At 44.8% G+C, this 14,044-nt stretch overlaps 1 protein-coding gene across 3 annotated transcripts in view; it reads left to right on the forward strand.

The window, feature by feature from the left end:
• DLEU7 (deleted in lymphocytic leukemia 7) overlaps window positions 1-14,044 on the forward strand; it is a 44,736-nt gene that overhangs the window by 8,772 nt on the left and 21,920 nt on the right. Inside the window, exon 1 of one of the 3 annotated variants that reach the window (XM_056562054.1) lies at window positions 4,181-4,212. The exons of 1 other annotated variant lie outside the window; for it this stretch is intronic. The gene's annotated coding sequence lies outside the window, so the exon portion shown is untranslated. Of the gene's footprint in view, window positions 1-4,180; window positions 4,257-14,044 lie in introns of those variants that run through there. One more of the 3 variants, XM_056562053.1, reaches the window with a different exon arrangement.

A 14,044-nucleotide genomic window follows, 5' to 3' on the forward strand; every position in this document is an offset into this window, starting at 1 on the left:
GAACAAGTCTGTTATGCCGAGGGAATGGAGAATGTGTTAAAGGGCAGTGGACAGGTCAATAAGGAGGAGCACAGACTTATGTAGAAGGCAGTGGATAGGATAATATGGAGGAGCACAGACTAATGTAGAAGGCAGTGGATAGGATAATATGGAGGAGCACAGACTAATGTAGAAGGCAGTGGATAGGTCAAGAAGGAGGAGCACAGACTAATGTAGAAGGCAGTGGATGGGTCAAGAAGGAGGAGCACAGACTAATGTAGAAGGCAGTGGATAGGTCAATAAGGAGGAGCACAGAGTAATGTAGAAGGCAGTGGATAGGTCAATAAGGAGGAGCACAGACTAATGTAGAAGGCAGTGGATAGGATAATATGGAGGAGCACAGGCTAATGTAGAAGGCAGTGGATAGGTCAATAAGGAGGAGCACAGAGTAATGTAGAAGGCAGTGGATAGGTCAATAAGGAGGAGCACAGAGTAATGTAGAAGGCAGTGGATAGGACAAGAAGGAGGAGCACAGACAAATGTAGAAGGCAGTGGATAGGACAAGAAGGAGGAGCACAGACAAATGTAGAAGGCAGTGGATAGGACAAGAAGGAGGAGCACAGACTAATGTAGAAGGCAGTGGATAGGTCAATAAGGAGGAGCACAGACTAATGTAGAAGGCAGTGGATAGGTCAATAAGGAGGAGCACAGAGTAATGTAGAAGGCAGTGGATAGGACAAGAAGGAGCACAGACTAATGTAGAAGGCAGTGGATAGGACAATATGGAGGAGCACAGAGTAATGTAGAAGGCAGTGGATAGGTCAATAAGGAGGAGCACAGACTAATGTAGAAGGCAGTGGATAGGACAAGAAGGAGGAGCACAGAGTAATGTAGAAGGCAGTGGATAGGTCAATAAGGAGGAGCACAGACTAATGTAGAAGGCAGTGGATAGAACAATATGGAGGAGCACAAACTAATGTAGAAGGCAGTGGATAGGACAATATGGAGGAGCACAGACTAATGTAGAAGGCAGTGGATAGGACAAGAAGGAGGAGCACAGAGTAATGTAGAAGGCAGTGGATAGGACAATATGGAGGAGCACAGACTAATGTAGAAGGCAGTGGATAGGACAAGAAGGAGGAGCACAGACTAATGTAGAAGGCAGTGGATAGGTCAATAAGGAGGAGCACAGAGTAATGTAGAAGGCAGTGGATAGGTCAATAAGGAGGAGCACAGACTAATGTAGAAGGCAGTGGATAGAACAATATGGAGGAGCACAGACTAATGTAGAAGGCAGTGGATAGGACAATATGGAGGAGCACAGACTAATGTAGAAGGCAGTGGATAGGACAATATGGAGGAGCACAGACTAATGTAGAAGGCAGTGGATAGGACAATATGGAGGAGCACAGACTAATGTAGAAGGCAGTGGATAGGACAAGAAGGAGGAGCACAGACTAATGTAGAAGGCAGTGGATAGGACAATATGGAGGAGCACAGACTAATGTAGAAGGCAGTGGATAGGACAAGAAGGAGGAGCACAGACTAATGTAGAAGGCAGTGGATAGGTCAATAAGGAGGAGCACAGAGTAATGTAGAAGGCAGTGGATAGGTCAATAAGGAGGAGCACAGAGTAATGTAGAAGGCAGTGGATAGGTCAATAAGGAGGAGCACAGAGTAATGTAGAAGGCAGTGGATAGGTCAATAAGGAGGAGCACAGACTAATGTAGAAGGCAGTGGATAGGATAATATGGAGGAGCACAGGCTAATGTAGAAGGCAGTGGATAGGACAATAAGGAGGAGCACAGACTAATGTAGAAGGCAGTGGATAGGACAATATGGAGGAGCACAGACTAATGTAGAAGGCAGTGGATAGGACAAGAAGGAGAAGTTGAGTTGTTGTTTTCTGTCTAACTGCTTTCTGATGACTCACGTCCCGGGAGCTGTGCAGTTCCTATGGGGATATTCTCCCATCATGCACAGCTCCCGGGACGTGACATCATCAGTGAGCAGTTAGACAGAAAACTTCAGAAGCTAATAACTATTGGAAGGATTAAGATTTTTCAATAGAAGTAATTTACAAATCTGTTTAAATGGGCACTGTCATGAAGTACAAAAATTGATATGTTGTAGTACTTAAGTACTACAACATATCTCTAATATACTTTAATTTAAAAAAAAGTGATTTTAAACAAGTTTAAAATCACTTTTAAATTCGGCCACTAGGGGTCGCCCTCCTAGTGGCCGAATGCATTCAGCAGTGACGTCACCACTGAATTTCGACTCATTTCAGCCTGGCAATGAGTCGAAATTCAGGCACTGCTGTGCTCGCTCCCGCCTCTCAATCAAACAGGCAAGAGCGAGCATGCTGATAGCTGGGGCTGCGCGCATTGGCCAGCAACACTGGCCTTGCGCGCGGCCCCGCCCTCCCCCGTTACCCTGTCCAGAGGCAGCGCGAGCACTCATTGCTGCGCTGATCCTCCGGATGGGTAAGTCTGATCTGAGGTCTTATATTAGCCGGCAGTAATATCGTGCACGGCAGGCCGGCGATGCTCCTCTACTCCTCCTCCCTGGATAGCACATGTACAGCTAAACAGGGAGGAGGAGACCCCGGGGCTGCCTGCCGTGCTATTGGCAGATCATCTATGTGCGCTCCTGACAGGAGCGCTGCATAGACGATCTGAGGGCGGAAGCAAGCGCCCAGCAAGGCATCAGTGACGTTGTGTCTGCTGGGAATCGCTGCTTCCTGCCCTGCTTGATAGAGCAGATTTAGAAGCACTAAATCTGCTCTATTAAAGCGATTTAAAATGTTTTTAAAGCCAGGTAGGGGGTTAGGGCTAGATTACTACTAGGTAGGGACATATTAGATTACATATAACTTGGTGGGAGCTACACTTTAACTTTCCAGAGCCAGTTGATATATAAAAAAAAGTTTTTGCCTGGAATACCCCTTTAAACTCCAGGGGGAAACATAACGTGCATCAGAATTGGCAACAGAAAAAAAAAATCGACTTGTGTTGAATAAAGAGAGATTTCAAAAATTTTTCAACCCTGCTTGTCAGATTCTCAGGCTTTTGCAGTAACATAAAACCCATGGATGCGTCTAGAGATGAGCGAACTTACAGTAAATTCGATTCGTCACGAACTTCTCGGCTCGGCAGTTGATGACTTTTCCTGCATAAATTAGTTCAGCTTTCAGGTGCTCCGGTGGCTGGAGACTCTTTCCTAGGACTGTATCCACCTTTTCCAGCCCACCGGAGCACCAGAAAGCTGAACTCATTTACGCAGGATAAGTCATCAACTGCCGAGCCGAGAAGTTCGTGACGAATCGAATTTACTGTAAGTTCGCTCTTCTCTAGATGCGTCCCTTTACAAGCTGGATATCTTCTGGAATGTGGAAGTGTTCAGCATATGACCTCAATTTGTATTTTCCTCATGAAGCAGATTCCTGTGTCATCGCTCTCATACTTTTGAACACACCCAGGGTGTTGCCATATAACTATCATTACTGCTACACACACTTATTCATTATTGCAGCTATTTTTATGTGTATGCAAATCAGCATGATGCTAATATAGAAATGATATATAAGATGTGTGGTATAGACCAGTGGTCTTCAACCTGCGGACCTCCAGATGTTGCAAAACTACAACTCCCAGCATGCCCGGACAGCCAACGGCTGTCCGGGCATACTGGGAGTTGTAGTTTTGCAACATCTGGAGGTCCGCAGGTTGAAGAACACTGGTATAGACTAATAAAGATCACATGTGCTAGGGCACTGCGTATTACAAAACCTGGAGGAGGGCGTTAATTGAGACTGGGATAGTAATGATGTGGAACTAAGTTATGGCAACTATATTGCTAATACATAGGCACTTATGTTTTTAATATTGTACAGCGCCATGACATGGTGTATAGGACAACATAAGTTATACTGTACAGCCCTTCACAAGTACCAAAAGATCCCTTACTAAATCTGTCCATACACTTTAGACCATTTTCTGCTGACTTTTTATGACAGGTGCTGACCAAAGGCAGGAGTGTTTCCCCGCAAATAAGCCCTACCCCGAAAGTAAGCCCTAGCAGGATTATCAGGGTGGGCTGCAATATAAGCCCTACCCCGAAAATAAGACCTAGGCCAGGGGTAATCAACTGTTGGACCGCGCTCCTGCCCCCGGTTGCTAAGCAACAGAAGGAGGTCCCGCCGCCGCCGAGAGCTGCAGTTTCCGTACGGTATGAAGGTGGGGAAGTGCTGGTCTCCGCTGGGGATGAAATGTGTAAGGTACTGTAGTTTATTATGGCAGAGGGGTGGGGGGCACTGTAGGAGTGGGGAGGACAACAGGGGGAAGGGGAGGATGGGGGGCTGTAGCAGTGTGGAAGATGGGGGGGGGGATGCAGCATCCTCCACACTCCCACAGCCCCCCATCCTCCACACTCCTGCAGCCCCCCATCAATAAATAAACCCTACCCCGAAAATAAGCCCTAGTGTGTTTTTTGGGACTAAAATTAATATAAGACCCGGTCTTATTTTCGGAGAAACACGGTACCTGCTGAAAAGTTAATCTGCCATGTTGGATTTTTTATTTATTTTGTCGGCTGCTATAGTTGAAAAGTTGTAAAGATCTGTGTCGCATCAATGGAAGTCCAGACCAGGCCACAGATCGCATTGTTTCAAAAATGACCTCAAAGACCAACCATGAATGACTAGTTGTCCAACAAATGTTTTCATCTGAACTTCCTAGAGTATGGTCAGCCTAAGCTATTACATGTAGCTTTGTTTAGGTATACTGATATAAAAATTATATATAGAGAAAACACAGAGTTAAATTCTGGTTTATAACTGCAACAAGTCGGCTTCCCATAGAAGGTATTAGAAGAACCTGCAATGCAACTACAGTGCAAGCTGATCGTGTGTTTTGTTCTGTATAATTAAAGGGGTACTCCAGTGGAAAACAGTTTTTTATTTATTTTAATCAACTGGTGCCAGAAAGTTAAACAGATTTGTAAATTACTTCTATTTAAAAATCTTAATCCTTCCAGTACTTATCAGCTGCTGTATAATACAGAGGAAGTTCTTTTCTTTTTGAATTTCTTTTCTGTCTGTCCATGGTGCTCTCTGCTGACACCTCTGTTCATCTCATGAACTGTCCAGAGCAGGCACAGTTTGCTATGGGGAATTGTTCCTGCTCTGGACAGTTCCTGACATTTAAAATTTATAAAGAATTAAAAAATGTTAAAAGAAAAGAACTTCCTCTGTATTATACAGCAGCTGACAAGTACTGGAAGGATTAAGAGTTTTAAATAGAAGTAATTTACAAATCTGTTTAACTTTTTGGCACCAGTTGATTTAAAAAAAAAAAAAAAAAAGAAGGACCAAGCCCATTTTCACCTTAAGGACCAGAGCGTTTTATGCACATCTGACCACTGTTACTTTAAGCATTAATAACTCTGGGATGCTTTTACTTTTCATTCTGATTCCAAGATAGTTTTTTCGTGACATATTCTACTTTATGTTAGTGGTAAATATTCGTCGATACTTGAATCATTTCTTGGTGAAAAATTCCAAAATTTGATGAAAAATTTGAAAATTTAGCATTTTTCTAACTTTGAAGCTCTCTGCTTGTAAGGAAAATAGATATTCCAAATGAATTATATATTGATTCACATATACAATATGTCTACTTTATATTTGCATCATAAAGTTGACATGTTTTTACTTTTGGAAAACATCAGAGGGCTTCAAAGTTCGGCATCAATTTTACATTTTTCACAAAATTTTCAAAATCAGAATTTTTCAGGGACCAGTTCAGATTTGAAGTGGATTTGAAGGACCTTCATATCAGAAATACCCCATAAATTACCCAATTATAGAAACTGCACCCCTCAAAGTATTCAAAATGACATTCAGAAAGTTTGTTAACCCTTTAGGTGTTTCACAGGAATAGCAGCAAAGTGAAGGAGAAAATTTAAAATCTTTACACTCGCATGTTCTTGTAGACCCAGTTTTTGAATTTTTACAAGGGGTAATAGGAGAAAAAGCCCCCCAAAATTTGTAACCCAATTTCTCTTGAGTAAGAAAATACCTCATGTGTATGGGAATTGTTCGGCGGGTGCAGTAGATGGCTCAGAAGGGAAGGAGCGACAATGGGATTTTGGAGAGTGAATTTTGCTGAAATGGTTTTTGGGGGGCATGTCACATTAACCTCTTAAGGACGCAGGGCGTATGGATACACCCTGCATTCCGAGTCCTTAAGGACGCAGGGCGTATTCATACGCCCGTGGGAATTCCGGTCCCCACCGCTAGCTGGTTGGGGACCGGAGCCGGATGCCTGCTGAAATCGTTCAGCAGGCATCCCGGCATATCGCCCAAGGGGGTCATTATGCCCCCCATGTCGGCGATGGCCGCAGATCGCTGGACAATTCAGTTTAGCAATCTGCGGCGATTCCGGGTCAATCGGGTCTCCAGTGACCCGGTGACCCGGAATTATTGGCTGAACAGCCAGAACCAGCAGGGGTTAGGTGGCACTGGTGCCATCTCACGATCGCCCTGATTCGTTGGCCGGTTTAACGGCCGACCAATCAGGGCGCCTGCTGCGGGTGTCACTCCCGCACCCGCTCCGCCCCTCTTCCGGAGGATGTGAGCGGATGCGGGAAGAAGACCCCGGGTGCTGGGGACCCCGATCCCCGACGTCCCTGTTGGGATCGGGGCCCCAGGAGCAACGGCCACGGCGAGGGACTGTCCTGCGACGGAGCAGCAGCAGGAGGTGAGTGACAGACTCCTGCTGTTGCTTAGCAACAGCTCCCAGCATGCAAAAAGGGCATGCTGGGAGCTGTAGTTATGCAACAGCAGGAGGCAGACCACCACAACTCCCAGCATTCCCTTATGGGCATGCTGGGACTTATGGTTTTGCAACAGCTGGAGGCACATTTTTTCTATGGAAAAGTGTACCTTCAGCTGTTGTATAACTACAACTCCCAGCTTGCACAAACAGCTAAAGTGCATGCTGGGAGTTGTAGTGGTTCCCTTCTGAGCCCTCTACTGCACCCGCCGAACACTTTACATAGACATATGAGGTATGTGCTTACTCGAGAAAAATTGGGTTTCAAATACAAGTAAAAATGTTCTCCTTTTTACCCCTTGCAAAAATTGGGTCTACAAGAACATGTGAGTGTAAAAAATGAAGATTGTGAATTTTCTCCTTCACTTTGCTGCTATTCCTGTGAAACCCCTAAAGGGTTAAAACGCTTACTGAATGTCATTTTGAATACTTTGGGGGGTGCAGTTTTTATAATGGGGTAATTTATGGGGTATTTCTAATATGAAGACCCTTCAAATCCACTTCAAACCTGAACTGGTCCCTGAAAAAAAGCGAGTTTCAAAATTTTGTGAAAAAATGGAAAATTGCTGCTGAACTTTGAAGCCCTCTGGTGTCTTCCAAAAGTAAAAACTCATAAATTTTATGATGCAAACATAAAGTAGACATATTGTATATGTGAATAAAAAAAAAAGTTTTTGGGAATATCCATTTTCCTTACAAGCAGAGAGCTTCAAAGTTAGAAAAATGCAAAATTTTTAAATTTTTCATCAAATTTGGGGATTTTTCACCAAGAAAGGATGCAAGTTACCACAAAATGTTACCACTATGTTAAAGTAGAATATGTCACGAAAAAACATTCTCGGAATCAGATTCATAACTAAAAGCATTCCAGAGTTATTCATGTTTAAAGTGACAGTGGTCAGATTTGCAAAAAATGGCAGTGTCCTTAACCCCTTAAGGACCAGGCCATTTTACACCTCAGGACCAGAGCGTTTTTTGCACATCTGACCACTGTAACTTTAAACATTAATAACTCTGGAATGCTTTTAGTTATCATTCTGATTCCGAGATTGTTTTTTCGTGACATATTCTACTTTAACATAGTGATAAAATTTTATGGTAACTTGCATCCTTTCTTGGTGAAAAATCCCCAAATTTGATGAAAAAATTGAAAATTTGGTATTTTTCTAACTTTGAAGCTCTCTGCTTGTAAGGTAAATGTATATTCCAAATAAAAAAAAAATTTATTCACATTTCCAATATGTCTACTTTATGTTTGCATCATAAAATTGACGTGTTTTTACTTTTGGAGGACACCTGAGGGCTTCAAAGTTCAGCAGCAATTTTCCAATTTTTCACAAAATTTTAAAACTCACTATTTTTCAGGGACCAGTTCAGATTTGAAGTGGATTTGAAGGGTCTTCATATTAGAAATACCCCACAAATTACCCCATTATGAAAACTGCACCCCCCAAAGTATTCAAAATGACATTCAGTCAGCGTTTTAACCCTTTAGGTGTTTCACAGGAATAGCAGCAAAGTGAAGGAGAAAATTCACAATCTTCATTTTTTACACTCGCATGTTCTTGTAGACCCAATTTTTGAATTTTTACAAGGGGTAAAAGGAGAAAATGTATACTTATGTTTGTAGCCCAATTTCTCCCGAGTAAGCACATACCTCATATGTCTATGTAAAGTGTTCGGCGGGCGCAGTAGAGGGCTCAGAAGCGAAGGAGCGACAAGGGGATTTCGGAGAGTATGTTTTTCTGAAATGGTTTTTGGGGGGCATGTCACATTTAGGAAGCCCCTATGGGGCCAGAACAGCAAAAAAAAAAACACATGGCATACCATTTTGGAAACTAGACCCCTTGAGGAACGTAACAAGGAATAAAGTGAGCCTTAATACCCCACAGGGGTTTGACGACTTTTGCATATGTAAAAAAAAAAAAACTATTTTTCACAAAAATGTGTGTTTCCCCCCAAATTAAATTTTTTTGCAAGGGTTAATAGCAGAAAATACCCCCCAAAATTTGTAACCCCATCTCTTCTGAGTATGGAGGTACCCCATAAGTTGATCTGAAGTGCACTATGGGCGAACTACAATGCTCAGAAGAGAAGGAGTCATATTTGGCTTTTTGAGAGCAAATTTTGCTCGGGGGGCATGTCGCATTTAGGGAGCCCCTATGGTGCCAGAACAGCAAAAAAAAAACACATGGCATAACATTTTGGAAACTAAACCCCTTGAGGAACGTAACAAGGAATAAAGTGAGCCTTAATGCCCCACTGGGGTTTCACGACTTTTGCATATGTAAAAAAAATATATATTTTTTTCACTAAAATGTGTGTTCCCCCCCAAATTTCACATTTTTGCAAGGGTTAATAGCAGAAAATACCCCCCAAAATTTGTAACCCCATCTCTTCTGAGTATGGAGGTACCCCATAAGTTGACCTGAAGTGCACTATGGGCGAACTACAATGCTCAGAAGAGAAGGAGTCATATTTGGCTTTTTGAGAGCAAATTTTGCTCGGGGGGCATGTCGCATTTAGGGAGCCCCTATGGTGCCAGAACAGCAAAAAAAAAAAACACATGGCATACAATTTTGGAAACTAGACCCCTTGAGGAACGTAACAAGGAATAAAGTGAGCCTTAATGCCCCACAGGGGTTTCATGACTTTTGCATATGTAAAAAAAAATAAAAAAAATTTCACTAAAATGTGTGTTTCCCCCCAAATTTCACATTTTTGTAAGGGTTAATAGCAGAAAATACACCCCAAAATGTATAACCCCATCTCTTCTGAGTATGGAAGTACCCCATAAGTGGACGTCAAATGCACTACATGAGCGCTACAATGCTCAGAAGAGAAGGAGTCACATTTGCAAATATTGCTGAAATGGGGGGGACATGTCGCATTTAGGAAGCCCCTATGGTGCCAGGACAGCAAAAAATAAACACATGGCATACTATTTTGGAAACTGCACCCCTCAAGGAACATAACAAGGGGTACAGAGAGCCTTAACACCCCACAGGTGTTTGATAAATATTCATGAAGTGGGATGTGAAAATGAAAAATTTGATTTTTTTTACACAAATGCTGGGGTTACCCCAAATTTTTCATTTTTACAAGTGGTAAAAGGAGAAAATGTCATTGTAAATGTGTAAATACATTTCTTTGGAGTAAGTACATACCTCAAGTCTGGGCGTAAACAGCGTGCACACCGGTCTCAGAGGTGCCGGAGATCAGTCAGGGTCCTTGAGCTTTGGCTTTCTCCTATGGAGCCAGAATAGTGGGACCCCCCCTCAAGGGGCATTACATGGGGTAAATAACTGGGGTACACTAAGTAACTAAAATGGGGTACAGTGGGACATAAAATTATAAAACAGATTATGTTCCCAGAATGATGACCCAGAGCACAGCCAAAACAAAAAAATATGCCCGCCCCAAACCCTATGCTCTGAATCATCATTCTGGAATGTGATATGTGTGGCCCTCCCTAACTTGTTGCCTCAAATGTGCACCCCGCTCAGGTGGAGAGAGTGCTGCGCATTTGAGGCAACATAAAAAGTCCCCGATGATAGTGACTCAGTGACTCATGACCCATTTTTTATAAAAAAAATACCCCCAGGGGTCCTATCAGTTTTTGTTTTTTTTGGATTAAATATTTTTTTGGGCAATTTAGTGGTTTTATGGGGTTAAAACTTGGAATGTACTCTGGACTTGGTAGATTTGGGTCAAATTGTGGAAAATTTAAATGAAGAGGGAAAATTTAGAACTCCATGGAAGTGTGATACTCCCTGAAGCAATCCTTAATGCAGAGGCCCGGATTATCTGGGCAAGTGTCACATTGAGTGGTGGTGTCCTTCCGTATCCCCCTCTTGTAACACACTCTGCATCTTTTCTGGGCTCGTCCCTTCTTTCCAGTGTGGGGGACCTCACCTGGAAAGTGTTGGCCTGGGACGATCCTGGCACCTATTACTTCAGTTCCTTGGGAAGTCCGGCCTGCTCTTTCCCGGTCGCCAAAGATCAGGACCTTTAGGACTTCTTCTTGGAACTGGAGGAATGTCCCTGTATTGCCAGCGTACTGGGACAGTACAAAAGAGTTGTACATGGCAACCTGTACCATGTAGACCGCAACTTTCTTGTACCATACCCGTGTTTTCCGCATGGCGTTATATGGCTTGAGGACTTGATCAGAAAGATCAGCTCCCCCCATATACCGATTGTAGTCCAGAATACAATCGGGCTTGAGGACCGGTGTTGTGGTACCTCGCACAGGGACAGGTGAGCTGCCGTTGCCATGAATAGTGGTCAGCATAAGGACATCCCTCTTATCCTTATACTTGACCAGCAACAGGTTTTCATGGGCAAGGGCACGGGACTCACCCTTGGGAATAGGTGTCTTAACAAAATTTAGAGGGAGGCCTCTCTGGTTTTTCCGCACGGTCCCACAAGCGGACGTGGATCTGGCGGCAAGGGATGTGAAGAGAGGGATGCTGGTATAAAAGTTGTCCACGTACACGTGGTAACCCTTATCCAGCAATGGGTGCACAAGCTCCCAAACGATTTTCCCGTTAACACCCAGAGTGGGGGAACAATCTGGGGGTTCAATACGGGAATCTCGTCCCTCATACACTCTAAACTTGAGAGTGTACCCGGAGGTACTCTCACAATGTTTATAGAGCTTCACGCCATACCGCGCCCGCTTCGAGGGAATATACTGGCGGAAGATGAGTCTCCCCTTAAAACTGATAAGAGACTCATCAAACGAGAGCTCCCTGAGGGGTACATAGGCCTCCAAAAATTTGGCCCCTAAGTGATCGATTACCGGCCTCACTTTGTAAAGCCGGTCATAGGCGAGATCACCTCGGGGTGGACATGCCGCATTATCTGCATAATGCAGGCATTTCCAAATGGCCTCGAACCGCCTCCGTGCCATGACCATACTGTAAAGCGGGGTCTGGTAGAGGACGTCCCCGCTCCAGTACTGTCTGACACTTGGCTTTTTGACCAGGCCCATATGCAGCAAGAGGCCCCAAAATGTCCTCATTTCTGCTGCATCAATGGCGCACCATTCATTGGACCTGGCCAAAAAAGAATCAGGGTGGTGGGCGATGAACTGCCTGGCATACAGATTCGTCTGCTCCACCATGTGATTGACAAAACTGTCACTGAAAAAATAACTGAAATAGTCAATTTCAGTGAATCCAGAAATTCATCGCCTTTTTTGGTGGTGGTGGGGGGGGGGGCGGTGGCGGAGGGGGGAGGGTAGTGTGTGTGTGTGGGGGGGGGGTTATGTACTGTGTGTGTGCTTGGTGTATACTATATATAACGGTGTGTGATTAGAAATCACACACCGTTATATGGGGGGGAAAAATGCTGCAGCCCAAAAAAAAATGGGGGGGCGCTAATGCAGCGCCCTGAACCCCTAATAGGGCCCGGGTCACACTGAAAAACTGCAGAAGACCCTTGGGGACCTATTAGGGAATTTTTTTAAAACTTTTTTTAACTTTATTTTTTACTATTTACCCTACCTTTCCCTGGGCTGTATGCTTTCCCTGATCTATGGGGGGCTTCTTTTCTTCTCTGGGGGCTCCAATCTTGGCAGAGGGGGGGTCCCGGTCTTCCTCCAGCAGCTCTGACCGCTGACTGAACTCAGCCAGCGGCGGGAGCTGCGGGAAGATGCTGTTAACCCCTCCCCTGCCGGCTGCTATTGGCTGGACGATCGTCCAGCCAATAGCAGCGATCCTGGGGGGGTGGCGAAATCGCCACCTCCCCATAGATACAGTGGGTGATAGGGGGTGTATCATACACCCCCGATCACCTTGTATCTCCGGGTCAGCGGGTCGCACGTGACCCTCATCGCCGGAATAGCCGCAAATCGCATGTGTGAATTCACATGCGATTTGCGGCGATCGCCGACATGGGGGGGTCTAATGACCCCCCCTGGGCATTTGCACGGGATGCCTGCTGAATGATTTCAGCAGGCATCCCGGTCCGATCCCCGCCCGGCGCACGGCGGGGACCAGAACTGCCCATGACGTAAATGTACGTCCTTGGTCCTTAAAACCCAGGGTGTCGGGACGTACCGTTACGTCATGGGTCCTGTAGGGGTTAAGGTGAAAAAGGGCTCAGTCCTTACAGGGTTAAGGAAGCCCCTATTGTGCCAGTAAACCCCCCCCCCCCCCATGGCATACTATTTTGGAAACTACACCCCTCAAGGCACGTAACAAGGGGACCAGTGAGCCTTAACACCCCACAGGTGTTTTACGACTTTTCTTTAAATTCGGATGTGTCTGACAGATTTTTGGAACAGTGGGCTGTGCAAATAAAAAATTAAATTTTTTTGCCTCTTGTGAAAATAAAAAGTATGGGGCAACACCAGCATGTTAGTGCAAGATTTTTTTTACACTAACAGGCTGGTGTAGACCCCAACTTTTCATAAGGGGTAAAAGGAGAAAAAGCCCCCCAAAATTTGTAGTGCAATTTCTCCCAAGTACGGAAATACCCCATATGTTGCCCTAAACTGTTTCCTTGAAATACGACAGGGCTCCGAAGTGAGAGAGCGCTATGCGCATTTGAGGACTAAATTAGGGATTGCATAGGGGTGGACATAGGGGTATTCTACGCCAGTGATTCCCAAACAGGGTGCCTCCAGCTGTTGCTAAACTCCCAGCATGCCTGGACAGTCTGTGGCTGTCCGGAAATGCTGGGAGTTGTTGTTTTGCAACAGCTGGAGGCTCCTTTTTGGAAACACTGCCGTACAATACATTTTCATTTTTATTGGGGGGGACAGTGTAAGGGGGTGTATATGTAGTGTTTTACCCTTTATTATGTGTTAGTGTAGTGTAATGTTTTTAGGGTACATTCACACAGCGGGTTTACTGTGAGTTTCCCGATAGGAGTTTGTGCTGCTGCGCAAGATCTAGAGGGCCACAGTTTAGAGACCACTGCACAGTGATCTCCAAACTGTAGCCCTCCAGCTGTTGCAAAACTGCAAATCCCAGCATGCCCAAACAGCTGTCTGTGCATGCTGGGAGTTGAAGTTTTCCAACATTTGGAGGGCTACAGTTATACCACTGTATAGTGGTCTCAAAACTGTAGCCCTCCAGATGTTGCTAGGCAACTACTCACCGGCTTCCGTAGGATTGCCGCACCAGGGAGCCTCATCGCCGTCCTCTGCCGCCGAACGCCGATGCCAAGTGGACCTCCGGCGCCGGTCACCGTCGGTTACCCCGTTCTGCCCGGAC

The sequence above is a fragment of the Hyla sarda genome, chromosome 2 (assembly GCF_029499605.1).
Source record: "Hyla sarda isolate aHylSar1 chromosome 2, aHylSar1.hap1, whole genome shotgun sequence".
In the NCBI taxonomy this organism is placed as follows: domain Eukaryota; kingdom Metazoa; phylum Chordata; class Amphibia; order Anura; family Hylidae; genus Hyla; species Hyla sarda.